The sequence below is a fragment of the Drosophila takahashii genome, chromosome 2R, assembly GCF_030179915.1.
Source record: "Drosophila takahashii strain IR98-3 E-12201 chromosome 2R, DtakHiC1v2, whole genome shotgun sequence".
NCBI classification, from domain to species: Eukaryota; Metazoa; Arthropoda; class Insecta; order Diptera; family Drosophilidae; genus Drosophila; species Drosophila takahashii.
In genome coordinates this window covers 15,825,488-15,843,292 of record NC_091679.1, presented here as the reverse complement: position 1 = coordinate 15,843,292, position 17,805 = coordinate 15,825,488, and the positions used below count along the sequence as shown (strand labels likewise).

Here is a 17,805-nt window from a genome sequence, read left to right as displayed (position 1 = left end):
GACCTAAAATTCTGCAAAATCAAAATTTCGAAAGCCCAACCACTTTAGAAGCTAAGCTTAAGTAAATCTAATGATTTTTTGCTCTAAATATGGATATTGGAGCTGTTTGGGGCCACTGGGGGGACATGTCGGACCTTAGTGGGCGCCTACGCCCCCAATGGAATACTGTGAAAAAATTTGGCTGCTCTAGCTCTTATGGTTTAGGCTGTGGTCGTATCCCCCTAAAAATCGGTCTTTCATTTTATAATCTTTAGAGATTATCATAATGTCTATAATGATAATATTAATTTATTTTACTCAACATTTTTCAAATAATAATAAGGATGAATGTGGGATTCAACCATTTTCAAAAAGTGAAAATAGTTAATTTTAATCTAAAAAACAATAAAAAGGTGAGTGATAAAATGAATTTTGGTTTTTTATAACCTTTATTTCAGCGTTGCAAAGGTTAGTATCACAGATATTTTCGCCATTAATAAATATACGCCTCCGGATGCTATCTTCAACACAAATTCTGCATTTCAGTGACACTTGAAATGTTTTTAATCTTTACCAGTGGTAAATGGTGTGAGGTGTTCATTAAATGGTTGTATAAATAGTACTTCAGTACTAACTTAGTTGTTTAACTTAATCAAAATATTACATTTATTTCAGCCAGGCCGACTGAGACTTCTTGGGACCAGAAGTGTTGCGCCTGCGTTTGTCATATTTTATTTTTTCTTCTCACAGTTTTTGATATAGATACCCGACATAAAACAACTGAACAGAGGGTAAATGATCGGCCATGGCAAACCAGGCATAATTTCTGGAGAGATCCTTTAATTTTGTGCGGAGACCTAATAATGGTAATTACTCTTATTATTATTCCTGGTCTTACATTCATATCTAAATTATGTTTGATATTTTCAGAAGACAGACAAGAAATGGATATCTAAGTACTGCATTCGGCCAAGCAAAACCCGGGAATGCTTCAGGCATTAAAAATTTGTAGTTCCAATGCTTCGATTGTAAATATTATTAATAAATACACAAACAAATATTACAAAAAACATGATTTTTATCCCTTTAGTCCCTTCCGCTTCTATGGAGAAACCTCTTGAAAATATGTTATTTTCCAGAGGAATTTTCCCGGTGGGTAGAGTTATGTGGAACTATGGATATGTCACTTCCCCATTCTTTGAATTTGGCCTGTCCTCAGGTGGATAGTGTTGGGTATAGCATTACATTTTCTTCTATGTTAATTTGCTTTGGTAGATCATTTACAATTTCTGTGCTCTTTTGTGTATCTTCCTTTGGTTTTACATATTTTACAGTAAGTTTTCTTGGTATGCTCTTAAATTTATACAATAAGTACAATAAAATGCTTATAATAATGATTACAAAGGTTGTTAAAGTGATTATTTGGAATATATTATAATATTTTGTGTGTGATTCTATTATCTCTTTTGTTTGAATATAAGATAATGGTTCTAATTTTGTCACATGGTTATTTACGTAAACGCTCTGTGTGTTATCTAAAATTGTATTTGAAAGAGTGAACTGAACAATTAAGTATTTTAACAAGGTTACTTCCAACTATAGAAATTTCTTTATTAATGCAATTTAAATTTAATAATGTTTTAGGGATATTCCATATCAATAAAATATATGGAATATCAATAAAATATTTGGTTCAACATAATTAATTTGGAAATTTTTATATGTTTTGGTCTACTTGCATTCAGTATTTTCTTGTTTAATTATTCCATTTATACATTCGTCAAATACAATTTTTCCTGTTTCTTTGTTAAATACTTTATCTTCGTATAAGAAATATTTGTCGAATATATTTTCTGTTAAAATGTTATTGCTTTCATCGGGATAAGGAATAATTTCAAAAACGGGCGATTTAACTATCTCTGAAGGAAAATGGGAAATGATCAAAATTTCATTTGTGTCTGTTTTAAGCCAAGTGGAAGTTTTGATTTTCAATAATTTCTCAGGGTTCACGTTTTTTAAATAATCATGTTTTAATAATTTTGTCAGTTGCATCCCTAATTCGATATCTTCTACGTATTCTGTAAAGTGTTGTAAATTAAATATTAAAACGCTGGCTTGTTGTTCCCTTTCTCCGTCTGCCTTTAATTTATTGATTACTTCAATTCCGTTATTTATGACATCGATAATCATGTTTAAATCTGTGTTCTGAACACTAGTGTTGTTAAAATATAAAAATTCGTGTTGGTGGTATTGATAACACGAAAAATGCCTAATATACATATAATATTCGTAACCTTTAATGATTACGGTCCCTGAAAAGTATTGTTTAAATATTTATTCGGCGCCAAAGTGTGACCCAACTTTACAACGAAATTTACACCACATTTATCTGCATTTTGTATGGTATTATCAAGAATATAATGCAGGGTCACATCATTTTTAAATTTGTTGGAAAAAGTAAAAAAAAAGTGAAAATAGTTAATTTTAATCTAAAAAACAATAAAAAGGTGAGTGATAAAATGAATTTTGGTTTTTTATAACCTTTATTTCAGCGTTGCAAAGGTTAGTATCACAGATATTTTCGCCATTAATAAATATACGCCTCCGGATGCTATCTTCAACACAAATTCTGCATTTCAGTGACACTTAAAATGTTTTTAATCTTTACCAGTGGTAAATGGTGTGAGGTGTTCATTAAATGGTTGTATAAATAGTACTTCAGTACTAACTTAGTTGTTTAACTTAATCAAAATATTACATTTATTTCAGCCAGGCCGACTGAGACTTCTTGGGACCAGAAGTGTTGCGCCTGCGTTTGTCATATTTTATTTTTTCTTCTCACAGTTTTTGATATAGATACCCGACATAAAACAACTGAACAGAGGGTAAATGATCGGCCATGGCAAACCAGGCATAATTTCTGGAGAGATCCTTTAATTTTGTGCGGAGACCTAATAATGGTAATTACTCTTATTATTATTCCTGGTCTTACATTCATATCTAAATTATGTTTGATATTTTCAGAAGACAGACAAGAAATGGATATCTAAGTACTGCATTCGGCCAAGCAAAACCCGGGAATGCTTCAGGCATTAAAAATTTGTAGTTCCAATGCTTCGATTGTAAATATTATTAATAAATACACAAACAAATATTACAAAAAACATGATTTTTATCCCTTTAGTCCCTTCCGCTTCTATGGAGAAACCTCTTGAAAATATGTTATTTTCCAGAGGAATTTTCCCGGTGGGTAGAGTTATGTGGAACTATGGATATGTCACTTCCCCATTCTTTGAATTTGGCCTGTCCTCAGGTGGATAGTGTTGGGTATAGCATTACATTTTCTTCTATGTTAATTTGCTTTGGTAGATCATTTACAATTTCTGTGCTCTTTTGTGTATCTTCCTTTGGTTTTACATATTTTACAGTAAGTTTTCTTGGTATGCTCTTAAATTTATACAATAAGTACAATAAAATGCTTATAATAATGATTACAAAGGTTGTTAAAGTGATTATTTGGAATATATTATAATATTTTGTGTGTGATTCTATTATCTCTTTTGTTTGAATATAAGATAATGGTTCTAATTTTGTCACATGGTTATTTACGTAAACGCTCTGTGTGTTATCTAAAATTGTATTTGAAAGAGTGAACTGAACAATTAAGTATTTTAACAAGGTTACTTCCAACTATAGAAATTTCTTTATTAATGCAATTTAAATTTAATAATGTTTTAGGGATATTCCATATCAATAAAATATATGGAATATCAATAAAATATTTGGTTCAACATAATTAATTTGGAAATTTTTATATGTTTTGGTCTACTTGCATTCAGTATTTTCTTGTTTAATTATTCCATTTATACATTCGTCAAATACAATTTTTCCTGTTTCTTTGTTAAATACTTTATCTTCGTATAAGAAATATTTGTCGAATATATTTTCTGTTAAAATGTTATTGCTTTCATCGGGATAAGGAATAATTTCAAAAACGGGCGATTTAACTATCTCTGAAGGAAAATGGGAAATGATCAAAATTTCATTTGTGTCTGTTTTAAGCCAAGTGGAAGTTCTGATTTTCAATAATTTCTCAGGGTTCACGTTTTTTAAATAATCATGTTTTAATAATTTTGTCAGTTGCATCCCTAATTCGATATCTTCTACGTATTCTGTAAAGTGTTGTAAATTAAATATTAAAACGCTGGCTTGTTGTTCCCTTTCTCCGTCTGCCTTTAATTTATTGATTACTTCAATTCCGTTATTTATGACATCGATAATCATGTTTAAATCTGTGTTCTGAACACTAGTGTTGTTAAAATATAAAAATTCGTGTTGGTGGTATTGATAACACGAAAAATGCCTAATATACATATAATATTCGTAACCTTTAATGATTACGGTCCCTGAAAAGTATTGTTTAAATATTTATTCGGCGCCAAAGTGTGACCCAACTTTACAACGAAATTTACACCACATTTATCTGCATTTTGTATGGTATTATCAAGAATATAATGCAGGGTCACATCATTTTTAAATTTGTTGGAAAAAGTAAAAAAAAAGTGAAAATAGTTAATTTTAATCTAAAAAACAATAAAAAGGTGAGTGATAAAATGAATTTTGGTTTTTTATAACCTTTATTTCAGAGTTGCAAAGGTTAGTATCACAGATATTTTCGCCATTAATAAATATACGCCTCCGGATGCTATCTTCAACACAAATTCTGCATTTCAGTGACACTTGAAATGTTTTTAATCTTTACCAGTGGTAAATGGTGTGAGGTGTTCATTAAATGGTTGTATAAATAGTACTTCAGTACTAACTTAGTTGTTTAACTTAATCAAAATATTACATTTATTTCAGCCAGGCCGACTGAGACTTCTTGGGACCAGAAGTGTTGCGCCTGCGTTTGTCATATTTTATTTTTTCTTCTCACAGTTTTTGATATAGATACCCGACATAAAACAACTGAACAGAGGGTAAATGATCGGCCATGGCAAACCAGGCATAATTTCTGGAGAGATCCTTTAATTTTGTGCGGAGACCTAATAATGGTAATTACTCTTATTATTATTCCTGGTCTTACATTCATATCTAAATTATGTTTGATATTTTCAGAAGACAGACAAGAAATGGATATCTAAGTACTGCATTCGGCCAAGCAAAACCCGGGAATGCTTCAGGCATTAAAAATTTGTAGTTCCAATGCTTCGATTGTAAATATTATTAATAAATACACAAACAAATATTACAAAAAACATGATTTTTATCCCTTTAGTCCCTTCCGCTTCTATGGAGAAACCTCTTGAAAATATGTTATTTTCCAGAGGAATTTTCCCGGTGGGTAGAGTTATGTGGAACTATGGATATGTCACTTCCCCATTCTTTGAATTTGGCCTGTCCTCAGGTGGATAGTGTTGGGTATAGCATTACATTTTCTTCTATGTTAATTTGCTTTGGTAGATCATTTACAATTTCTGTGCTCTTTTGTGTATCTTCCTTTGGTTTTACATATTTTACAGTAAGTTTTCTTGGTATGCTCTTAAATTTATACAATAAGTACAATAAAATGCTTATAATAATGATTACAAAGGTTGTTAAAGTGATTATTTGGAATATATTATAATATTTTGTGTGTGATTCTATTATCTCTTTTGTTTGAATATAAGATAATGGTTCTAATTTTGTCACATGGTTATTTACGTAAACGCTCTGTGTGTTATCTAAAATTGTATTTGAAAGAGTGAACTGAACAATTAAGTATTTTAACAAGGTTACTTCCAACTATAGAAATTTCTTTATTAATGCAATTTAAATTTAATAATGTTTTAGGGATATTCCATATCAATAAAATATTTGGTTCAACATAATTAATTTGGAAATTTTTATATGTTTTGGTCTACTTGCATTCAGTATTTTCTTGTTTAATTATTCCATTTATACATTCGTCAAATACAATTTTTCCTGTTTCTTTGTTAAATACTTTATCTTCGTATAAGAAATATTTGTCGAATATATTTTCTGTTAAAATGTTATTGCTTTCATCGGGACAAGGAATAATTTCAAAAACGGGCGATTTAACTATCTCTGAAGGAAAATGGGAAATGATCAAAATTTCATTTGTGTCTGTTTTAAGCCAAGTGGAAGTTTTGATTTTCAATAATTTCTCAGGGTTCACGTTTTTTAAATAATCATGTTTTAATAATTTTGTCAGTTGCATCCCTAATTCGATATCTTCTACGTATTCTGTAAAGTGTTGTAAATTAAATATTAAAACGCTGGCTTGTTGTTCCCTTTCTCCGTCTGCCTTTAATTTATTGATTACTTCAATTCCGTTATTTATGACATCGATAATCATGTTTAAATCTGTGTTCTGAACACTAGTATCTACTAAATTATTAATTTTTTCTTCCATCTCATCTTTATCATCTTGGTCTAATGTTCCGAATAGGTATTTATATACTGATCCTACAATATTGAATAAACCTCTCTTACTGCGTTTTGCAAATGTAATTCCGTTAATTTCTCTTTTAAGTTTTTCTACTAGATATCGGATTTGTATTACGTCATTAAATTCATCAGCTTCTTTCAAAAGACTTTCAAAAGTTTGTTCAGTTTTTGTTATGTTTACACTTAGATAATGATATTCATAATTAATCGGGATATCTATTGATCCTGTTTTAAATACAAGATATCCATTTTGCGCCTTAATGGGTTTTATTTCAATGCTCTGCCCGATTGTTAATTGAATTATAGTTGTTAGTATTATGGAGAAGGTCATTGTTTTCATTAAGTTGTTGTTGTTGGGTCCGTTCATTTTCTTCTGCTTGCCTGGAATTATCATCGTATTTACTTTTATTAATTTTCTTCTTCTTTTTAAATTTCGATTTATAATGAATAATCTTTCTTCCTCTATTTGTTTCCTCAAAGTGTTTTTCGTCAATTTTTCTCAAGGTTCCTGTCTTCTTAAATGGATTTGTAGTTTTGGACTTTACTAAAGGTGCTTGTCTATATTTTGTGTCTATTTCGTAATCATGACGTTTTTCATTAAGCTTTTCAATTCTATTTATTTTCTTTTCTTGTGTATCGTAATCAGGTGTTCCTGCATACATAAATATGTTGGCTGGTATTTAATTTGTAGCATTATGTTTTGTTTTATGATTATAAATATACAGAATTAATTCAAATTTGGTGTACCTGTTTTCAATGTCCGGTTCACTTCCTATGATTCTCAGCTTCTCATTTACCATTTTATGAAATCTTTCTACGTCCGATATACCGTTTTTACTTGTTGTAACTTGAATTTGTACTCCTTCTGAGTTTAACCAATTGTGTAAAGCTACACACATAAATGCTGAATCCTTATCTGCTTTGATTTCTTGTGGTTTTCCCATTTCGTTAAATACTTTCATGATTGCTCTTTTAGCTTCTAACCAATCCCTACTTGTGACTTCTACTAAAGTAGCAAATTTTGAGTAAACACCGATACATGATAAAAATTGTTTGTTACTCACCATATAAAAATCCATGACAAATTTCTCTCTTATATTTTGAATTTCTGGTGTAAGTTCAAATGATATAATATATTCAAATTATGTGATATATCTTCAAGAGTGGTCAACCAATTTGGGTAATCTTTTCGGAATTAAATAGTTACATGTCTCTTTTATACAGTCGTTTTGGAAAATTCAATCTAACTCAACCACACGAGGAGGTGGGCGCATTCAAAATGTTAAAGGCACAGCAAAGTTTAAAAATCTTCATTTGGGAACAGCGTTTAAAAATTAAATAAAAATATTTTCTTCTACAATGCATTTTTGATCCAGAGACACCTTAGGTCCTTAATTTTTAGGACACTCATCAGGTTTTTGTGAATTGTTTTGGAATTTTAAAAATTGTTTTTCTTACTTCCTTCACAGTGACGATTCACAAACAGTGCCCAAACCTGTCACAGTTTTAAATATCATAATTCTAAACTATCTAAGTAGTTTTGCTTTCAGTATAAGCACATGAGCGTAGCCTACTAATCTTTGGGGGCTGAAATGCCTGAAGTGTAATCCCCCTCCAGCTTTTAACTAACGTCCATGTATAAATATTTTTAAAGCAAGGGTCACTTGTGCTCAAAAATAGTTATGAGTTACATAAAATAGTAACAGGTTTGGGCACTGTTTGTGAATCGTCACTGTGAAGGAAGTAAGAAAAACAAATTACCAAAATTGGTTAACCACTCTTGAGATTTATATTAAAAGACGAAGAAAATTTGTGATTTTCTTAAATTTAAGATACCGCAAATACCAGAGCTGATGGACTATAGACGTAGTGGCAACTTAAGCTTAAAAAATCCTCATTAATCGAAATAAAATAGTGGCAGGGGTGGACATGTCACATTTTGTCGGCCTGTGTTATATTCTGAATTAATTTTTGATAATCAGGGAAATAATATTTTTCTTTAAACCATTTAGTAGTTTTTTCGATTCCTGGATGTGAGAGGTCTTTATGTCGTTTCAATATTTTTTCTTTAAAGTCTGCATATATGAGTATGTCTTCAAGTCTTGTCGTACATCTTACTAATTTCGTCAAATGACTTGCGTTTATAATTTCCACATAAGCTTTTTGGAATATAAGGAAATCTGCATCATTGTGGAAACATATTGCGCTCTTTTTAGTACATGGGTATTCTTTAATTATCTCTTTTGCTAAAGTTTCCGTCATTTCTTTATAAATAATTTGAATTTTTAATTTGTGGAAATAATGCGTTACTTCTCTTTTATCTTCATCTCCTTTAATTACTTCAATTTGTCGGGAAAAATAATTAAATGGTCTCTCGGTTATAGAAATATAGTTCTGGTTATCTTCTTGAGCACTGTGTGCTGTTGCGTTTCCACTACTGGCTGTCTCTTCTGGTACATTTTCCTCAATATCAGCTGTAAACATATTTTCTCCTATTTTTTTTCTTTACCAGGCAAATATTTAATCTGAAAATCAAATTCGTTTAATTTTATTTTCCATCGTTGTAGTTTCATATTTCGTTTTTTTATGTTATTCAGCAAGACTAAAGGTTTTTTCAAATGCTTCTATGTAAGGTTTCTCTTTAGTATTGATTGTGGCGCCTGTCTTTAATTTCACTGTCATTGGTTTTACAATATGTGCACAGTCTGGTATGAATTTTTAATAAAATCCACACTATCCTAGAAATGATTTAATTTCTTTTGGAGATTTTGGTATTGGAAAATTAATAATGGCACTTATCTTTTGTGGATTTGGTTTAATACCTGTAGAAGTTACTACGTGACCTAAAAATTCTGTTCCCTTTTTCATGAATTCACATTTGTCTAGTTGTAATTTTAAATTTGCATCACGTAATTTTTGAAATACCTTTCTCAGTGATAAAATGTGTTCTTCCAATGAAGTGGAAAAATTATAATATCATCTAGATATACCAAACAATCTGTATAGATTAAATCTTCTAATAAATTGTTCATACATCTTTGGAAAGTGGCGGGGGCGTTTTTAAGACCAAATGGCATTCGTGTGTATTCGTAATGACCATGTTTTGTTGAGAATGCTGTTTTAGCTATTGATTCTGGTTCCATTTGAATTTGATGGAATCCTTTGGCTAAATCAATGGTAGTGAAATATTGACATCTTCCCAATTTGTCTAATATTTCATCCATTCTATGTATCGGAAATTTATCATTGATAGTGATCTCATTTAAATTTCTGTAATCCACTACTAATCTAAACTTCATTTTGCCTGATGCATCGCTCTTTTTTGGAACTATCCAAATAGGTGAACAATAGGGAGATTTTGATTTACGAATTATTCCCTGTTCAATCATTTCATTTATTTGTTTATTAACTTCTTCGTCAAAGGTTTGAGGGTATTTATATGGCTTCCTATATACTGGGTCTTCATGTTTTGTTTGTATTGAATGTTTAATAGTACTTGTAAAAGTCAAATTCTCTCCTTCCTTGTACTGTATGTCATTGTATTCAAATAAAAGTTTCTTTAAATTTTCTTTTTCTTCCTCATTCAAATGTTCTAATCTGTATTCATTGCACTCTTTTAATTCATTATTAATGGCAAAATTAAATGATTGGTCCTTTGATAAGGGCGGATTAAGGCATTCTAATGCGGTCTTATCCTCTTCAATCTCGTTTTTAACTGATGGTGGACTAAGGCATTTTACTGCGGTATTGTCCTTTCCTACATCGTTCTCACCATATCGCTATGGACGGCAGTCCATGTAGTGACGAAGCGCACCAGGAGAGTGTGCGAAGGCGACTACTATTTTGCTACTAATTTTGGTATATAACACATTACTGTAAAAAGTCACGTTTAAAAGTTATTTTTATACGAAAATAGCCACTTTTGCCAGCTCGAACAATTAACGCTCCCTGAGTATTGAATTTTGTGGGAGGGTATCCGAACTGTATTTTAGTATATAGGAATATATAGGAATCTTTTGTTCTACGACTTTTGGAAGAAGCCGCTACTTTAGCGGAAAAAAACTAAAAATAGCTCAATTTCGTTAGTTTGTAAGTTCTACACTACTAAAGGTACCGACATGTGCTATACCTCGTTTAAAAGGTATTTTGAAATACTTAAACGCCTTTTTAACTTAAGTTGTTTAAATACAATGGCTTACAAATTATGATTGACCAATTTAAATTTAAATGTATATATTAGCTCCTATGAGAGCAAATGTAAACAAACAAAAACTTCTGATATCAAATAAAAACACCTCTTAACGAGGTAACTAGTGACGATCGCACCTTCAACATACAAAAGTTCTGATATCAACATTTGTGACGAAAAATTATTACACTCGTCATTAAATAGACTTTCTAATATTTTCTCATTCGGCACGCTGCAATAGAAAATGCCTGTGAAGGGAAAAAGGCTGGAATAGTTTGCTATCACTCAATCACTCAATGGCTCCATAGATGATGTGGGTTTGGCGAACATCTTGAGTAGGGTAAAGTTGCAGTAAGTACTCTACTCTGGCAATATAGCGACTTAATTCCGATGGGTTGCCGTCGAAATAAGGTAGCTCTTTGATTTGTCCGATAAGCTGATTCAGATGCAGCTCAGACAACTGCGGTAGCACTAGTGGGTTTGCCATGTTTAATATTTTATATTTTGCTTTCAATATTGACACTTCTTAAATTTCAAGCGCGTATTGACCGAATTGGATTTTTATTTTAGTTTTTGCGTGCGAAAATTATACAGATTCTTTAGCGGATCTCGATTTTTGTCGTTTTGTATATTCACGGATTTTTCGCTGATCAGGACAAACTAGTCGTATAGTAATATCCTTTAGTTGATCAGTACCAATGACTTTTAAAATGACTTCAAGATCCTACCGGTTGCGCCAATAAAATGTTTGCACCCTAAGTTTAATATAAAAACAAACTTTATTTTATTTAATTTTAAACTGGTTACAATATTTTTTTTATTTGGAAGAAAACCGACTGTCTTTAGACAAGTCTCAAACTGAACTCGCTTCTTAACTTAAACTTCTGTGATGATCATACCTCGGTTCTGACCTTTAGTGCTTTCTATGAGTGGAGTTAGCTTTAATTGAGTGAGTTTTAAAATTGCCCTTTGGATTGTTGATTGATAATGCACCGGCGACTCAATCCGATTGTTTAGTCTAAATCTTTTGGGCATTCTTTCTCATGGTAATTTTCCATTGAGGGTCCGAAAGTGTGGGAACGAACTGATAACGTAATTTGATTCGTTCTGGATGTTTAGTCTAAAGCCTGGGTACATTTGCAATTAGATATTGGCTGGTGGCGAACTAAGGTTATCTGAAGGGTGAATTCTGGGATGGTGCATGTGTGTGTAAGTGTGTGGGCGTATGGACATGTGCATAGAGTTATGTGGAACTATGGATATGTCACTATATAGACTAGCTGTACCCGGCGCGACTTCGTTCGCTTAAAATTAGTTTTGAGAACGGTTGTCAAGATTTTCCCATTTCCACACCACCCCTGAGGTAGAGAAATTGGCGCGTTGTTTTTAATGTGGTATCTCCAATGAGACCTATTCCACTGAAACTTTCTAGGTTTAATAATGTTAATTAATAGATTACTTTAAAACCTCTGTGTAAACAACATTTTTAGAAGATCCTTCAGGAGCGAGAATAATAAGGCTACTGGCAGAGCTAACTCTAGAGCATGCAACATAAAATTGTCCATGAGAGAAGCAATCTTCTCTAAGATCTAGTCCAGCCAGCTTCAAAGTCTGCCCCTGCGATTTATTTACAGTTATTGCAAAGCAAACTTTTAGAGGGAATTTGTTATGTCCTGCTCTTCTCGCGGGTTCATTGCCGGCTATGCAAAGTCTTTCCCAGGGAGGGGAACAACCAAGATCACGTTCACGCAGCAGAAAAAAAAAAAACACAATGGGATTTCAACTTAAACGACGACTAAATTTTCTGCGACGGATTTTGGAACCTCTTTATTGGACTACCTTGCTAAAATCGTAGGCCAGGGAGTCCCTTCCAACCATGAGAGTGTCCTCGGACACATCTCCCAAATTTTAAGTGTGGGTCGTGTTACCTTGTCTACTTCATTCCACCCCCAACACGAATGTCTACTCTGACAGCTTCATTTCCCTTCTCACTGTATTCTTTTCAAAAATTTCTCTTAAATTCTAACATTGAAATAACCTACCCACGGTACCGAAGGACTTTTACATGTAACAGATATATATACATAAATAATTAAATAAATAAACAGGTAATAATAATAATATTGCGAGTATTTTGGTTTTAGGGATTAAATATGATTAAATATGAATTAAACATAAACATGGGTTACATTGACTTGATTTTTTTTCTTTGCTCGTGGTTTTTGTGTAGTGTTTGTTGCATTTATTGTAGTGGGACGTATTATTTGCGGCTGGCAGATATATGTGTTAATTTAAAATAAATAATTTAAAATAAGTGGCCAATTTTTCTCCTAGAAAAATCTTCTTCCTGGTGGCTGGTCTTTCTTCACTCTTCCACAAAATTTCCGTTCCTGACCCAGGATTATTCCCTCCGGAATACTTGGTAGAACTTCAAGTTTTTTTTTTTTAATTTAAAAATTCTCGGCCAACCGAACCCTCTTCGCCAAAAACCATTCAAACTTTTTCGAAATTTAAACTTCGGTTAATTTGGGAGTCATCCGGTCTAGGGAACCAGTTCCATTTTGAACTCTGTGTCCCGACTCCCTGGACTCACGAGTAGTCGATGACCGATTATCGACTAAACGCCTATCGTCATCTGGCCTAGTGCAAACAACCGTGGAATTTGCGAATTTTGTAATTTAATTATAGTTTTCGCACATAACAAGCACACCCTGAGATTTCGGTCTGGTGAGTGTGGTTTGCTAGCCGGGCACTATTGTTTGAGGTCCTTTGCATGGAAAACTCCTAAAGGATTGCCGCGCAAGTTTTCCAACGCGTACAACGAATTTCCCAATGCTTTTGTGACTCGGCATTTAGTGTACTTTCTGCAGAACTTGGAGTTTCTATTCTTGCTAAAGTCACTAAGCACAAAGTTTCACTTGTAGATTTCCTGTCCCGATGAGTATCGAATTTCTCGGGCCTTTAAATTGTAGTTCTTCGCTGCTTTCTCGTAGGCCTGATGTATCCTTTCCTTTATTTTCTCCCGGTACAGCTGTTGTCGTTCGGATCTGGGTAATTGGGCTATCTCAGCTTCATTGAGAGCATTCAGTTTGCGAGCCAGCGAGTAATCCTTCCCATTCGTAAACATATGCTGTCCGAACATGGCAAAGTATTAAGAAGTTCCGGTGCTTTTATGGATGGATGACCTCAGCGACGCCTGTATGTCCGCAAGATGTTCATCCCAGCGTGTGTGGTCGTCCTGGATGTTCACTCGAATTGCTGCCAAAACCGATTGGTTTACTCTTTCCGAAGCGTTGGATTGTGGTGCGTATTTCCCTGTTTTCATGTGCGTAATCCCGTATTCTTGCAACATATTCTCAAATTCCTTGGAGATATACTGTTTTCCGTTGTCTGTGTGTATGGTTTCTGGAACTCCAAACTGGGTGAATATGCCTTCTTGCAGGAATCGAATTACAGCTATGGATGTGGCTTTCGGCATTGCTTTTAGCCATACAAACTTGGTTAAATGGTCTAATGCGATGAACAACATTGTATTTCCTCGGCGGTATCGCGGATATTTTCCTAGGAAGTCCAGGTACAGCTTTTGAATGGGTCGATCTGTCTGTACTTCATTTCCCATCATTGGCCGTTTTATCTGCGTTGTTTGTTTGTTTTCCTTGCAGTTTTCACAGGCTGTTACGAATTCTCGGACTTGAACTACCATTTTGGGCCAGTAATACATTTGTTGGAGTCTCGCTAATGTCTTTCCCATTCCTCCGTGCATGGCCATGTCGCTGCAGTGAGCTTGCTGGATTAGAGTCTCCGTCAGAGCTTCCGTAATCCATAGTTTCCATTCAAACTCGTCGCTTTCTTCTCTGTTAAAATGGGTCTTTTTGAAAAGAACCGAACCCTCCACATCTTGCTGGTACAACACTGCCCCAATTCCTACATGGCTGGCGTCACCCTGGATCCAGAAGTGTTTCTCAAAGTCTGGATGAGCCAATACGGGTGCACAGGTAAGTGCTTTCTTTAGCGTTTCAAATGCCGTAGTCGCTTCCTCCGTCCAAGTAAATTTGGTTTTGTTTTTCAGGAAGTCGGTAAGCGGCGCACTTACACCAGAGAAATTCTGGATAAACCTGCGATACCATCCTGCGGTTCCTAAGAAGCTGCGTAGCTGTCGCGTATTTTTGGGTACTTCTATCTTAAAAATCGCCTCAACTTTCTTCGGATCTGTTCGCAAGGCCCCATCACCAATAATGTATCCTAAGTATCGCAAGTATTTAAAACAAAACTTTGATTTACGTAGGCCGATCGTCAAATTCGCGTTATTCAAACACTCTGCCACTTCTTTCAGCAAAATGCAGTGTTCTTCGAAAGTCTTGGATATCATCAGCAAGTCATCCAAGTAAACAAAGACACAGCTGCGAAGACGCTGTGGGATTACCTTATCCATTACTCTACACAACCTCTGAGCCGAATTACAAAGGCCGAATGGCATCCGTCGAAACTGATAGAGTGGCCTTCCGGGTATAGTGAAAGCGGTTAATGGATGGCTTTTTTCATCGAGTTACACTTGCCAGAAAGCGTGTTTCAGATCGATACTGCTAATGAAAATCGTCTCATCTACCCGGCTTAAGATCGATTCAATGTTTTGTAATGGGTAAGCATCCTTTACTATAAGTGTGTTCAGTTTTCTTGCATCTAAACATAACCTAATTTAATTTAATTTATTTGTTTATTGTATCCTAGCGTTACAAGTTTTTGAAACTTATGAATTAGTACGCTAGTCACTTCGTGTTGATAATTATAGTAAATTTATAGCTGACAATATTTCTTAAAAATACTACATAGTTGTTTACAAAGGACTTAACTAAACTTATCTTTAATTGTTAGAGTTATTTATTTTTAGAAATTCTTTTAATTTAATTTTAAACTGATTAGCACTTCTTATTGATTTGAGAACATGAGGCAGTTCGTTCCACAGGCGCACAGCATTGATGTAGAACTGTCTCTGAGAACACAGTAATCTTGTTCTCGGATGTATTAAATTATTAGTTCGATTTGATTGGGCATGCACAAGTTTGTCAGCGAGGTAGGTTGGTTCATTTGTCATTATAATCTTATGAACGAAAATTAGAGTTCTAGAATCTATCCATTGCTCTAACTTCATATCGTAAATAGACTCTGCCAGGGTGGATATGTGTTCTGCTCTTCTTTTATTAAATACGTATCTGGCTATGGAGTTGAACCCTACTTTTAATTTTTGAAAGTCCCGAGTATCGCAATGGCCAAAGATTTCAACACAATAAAATAATGAGGGTAGTAGGTACATTTTTGCTATTAGGATCTTAAGGTTTACTGGCAGAAAGTGTTGGGATACTGACAGCTGCCTTAACATTCCATATATTTTTCCTGTTGCTTTAGTAATATGTGTACTCCATTGCAAGGTATTGTTGAAAGTTACACCCAAGTTAACAGCATTTTGTACATATTTAATGGGAATATTATTAATTACTATACGGGGCAAGTTATTAGTTTCAAGTGCTTTTTTATAAATTATCAGACATTTTGATTTACTAGGATTTAGTCCCAGACCATTTCTTTGCGCCCATTTATGTATTTTGTTTAATTCAGTATTACATATAGATATACAATGACACATCTCACATAAAGGTCGACTTACATATATTTGTACATCATCTGCGTACATATGAACATTACAGTTTGACAGATTATTAGGCAGGTCATTAATATACACACAAAACATTAAAGGACCGAGCACAGATCCTTGAGGGACACCGCGCTCAATAGTTTTAAACGCGGAAATGTCCGAACCTGACACTACTGCTTGTGCCCTCCCAGAGAGATACGACTTAAGTAGTGCGACTGCTGTGGTATTAAAGTTGAAAATATTACTGAGCTTGGTACAGAGAATCTGGTGGTTGACAGTGTCGAAAGCTTTGCTATGGTCTAAGAGCGTTAAGAAGGTTACATATCCTTTGTCAAGTTGCGTTCGGATATCCTCAACTATACCTGCTACTGCCGTGGTACAGCTTCTGTTCTTAGTGAACCCCGATTGTATCTTACTTAGCAGATTATTTTCATCAAAAAAGAATTGCATCTGGGATGCAATTAGTTTTTCAAAGACTTTGGCAAAGAAGGGTAAAATAGATATTGGTCTGTAATCATTGTTACTTTTAGCTATAGGTAAGATTTTAGCCATTTTCCATGTACATGGAAATGTTGACGTCATTATTGCAGTATTCATTACGTGAGTTATGTACTTAAGAACGCTAGGTAGTAAAATTCTAATAAATTTGGGACTAATATTGTCCAGACCTTCAGCATTAGATTTAATATTAAGAATACATTTTAATACATCACAGCTATTAACACACACAAAGTTAAAGCTATTATCACAGGATGGTTGCAGGTTCAGGTACTCATTGCACGAAGCTTCAGGTACATCTGATTGCACAAACTTTGAATTTAACTCGTCAAGATCACCATTAACAGTACTGTGTTGCTTTGACTTTCCCATGCCTAAGTTGCGCAGTTCAGCCCAAGTTTTTTTTGTGGAAGAAAAATTGGCGAATTTAATGCTGTAGTATTCTCTTTTAGCTGCTAAAATTCTGGATGACACCATTGCACGTAGTTTTTTAAAATTATTTTGCGTACTCGAAGTTTTATATCGCTTCCATCTTAAGTATGCTTTGTCCCGTAGCTGAATGACTTTTCTAATATCTGCGTTAAACCATGGCTGTTGCTTAGGTCGAGTGATTTTACGTTTCACTGGAACATGCTTATCATAGAGATGTTTAATGTTAGTATTAAGAACGCATAATTGGTCCTCAACATTTGTAAGTAAATAAATAGAATTCCAATCACACGCTACAAAATCAGTTTCAAGTTCATGATAGTTGATATTCTTGAAGTCCCTATACTCAATATTAATGTCATTATATTCAAAGGTCAGATTATATGTCAGGACAATAAGGTCATGCTTGGAAAAAACTGGTACAGAGACCTGGTCATATATCACAGATTTACTTAAGTCATTAAGAAAGAATACGTCAAGTAATGTATCACAGCTGTTGGAAAAATGGGTAGGTATATTACTGTTTACTATATCTAATCCGAGTGCTTTAAAGCTATTTAGCAGATTAGCCTCTTTTAACATGTTGCTGTTCAGGTCTCCTGTGAGTATG

At 33.7% G+C, this 17,805-nt stretch overlaps 1 long non-coding RNA gene across 1 annotated transcript; it reads left to right on the top strand.

The window, feature by feature from the left end:
• Positions 1 to 2,540: 2,540 nt before the first annotated feature.
• LOC138912770 (uncharacterized) lies at positions 2,541 to 3,124 on the top strand. The gene is made up of 3 exons (XR_011418326.1): positions 2,541 to 2,680; positions 2,749 to 2,939; positions 3,004 to 3,124. It is a non-coding gene; the product is annotated as an uncharacterized lncRNA (long non-coding RNA).
• Positions 3,125 to 17,805: the final 14,681 nt, after the last annotated feature.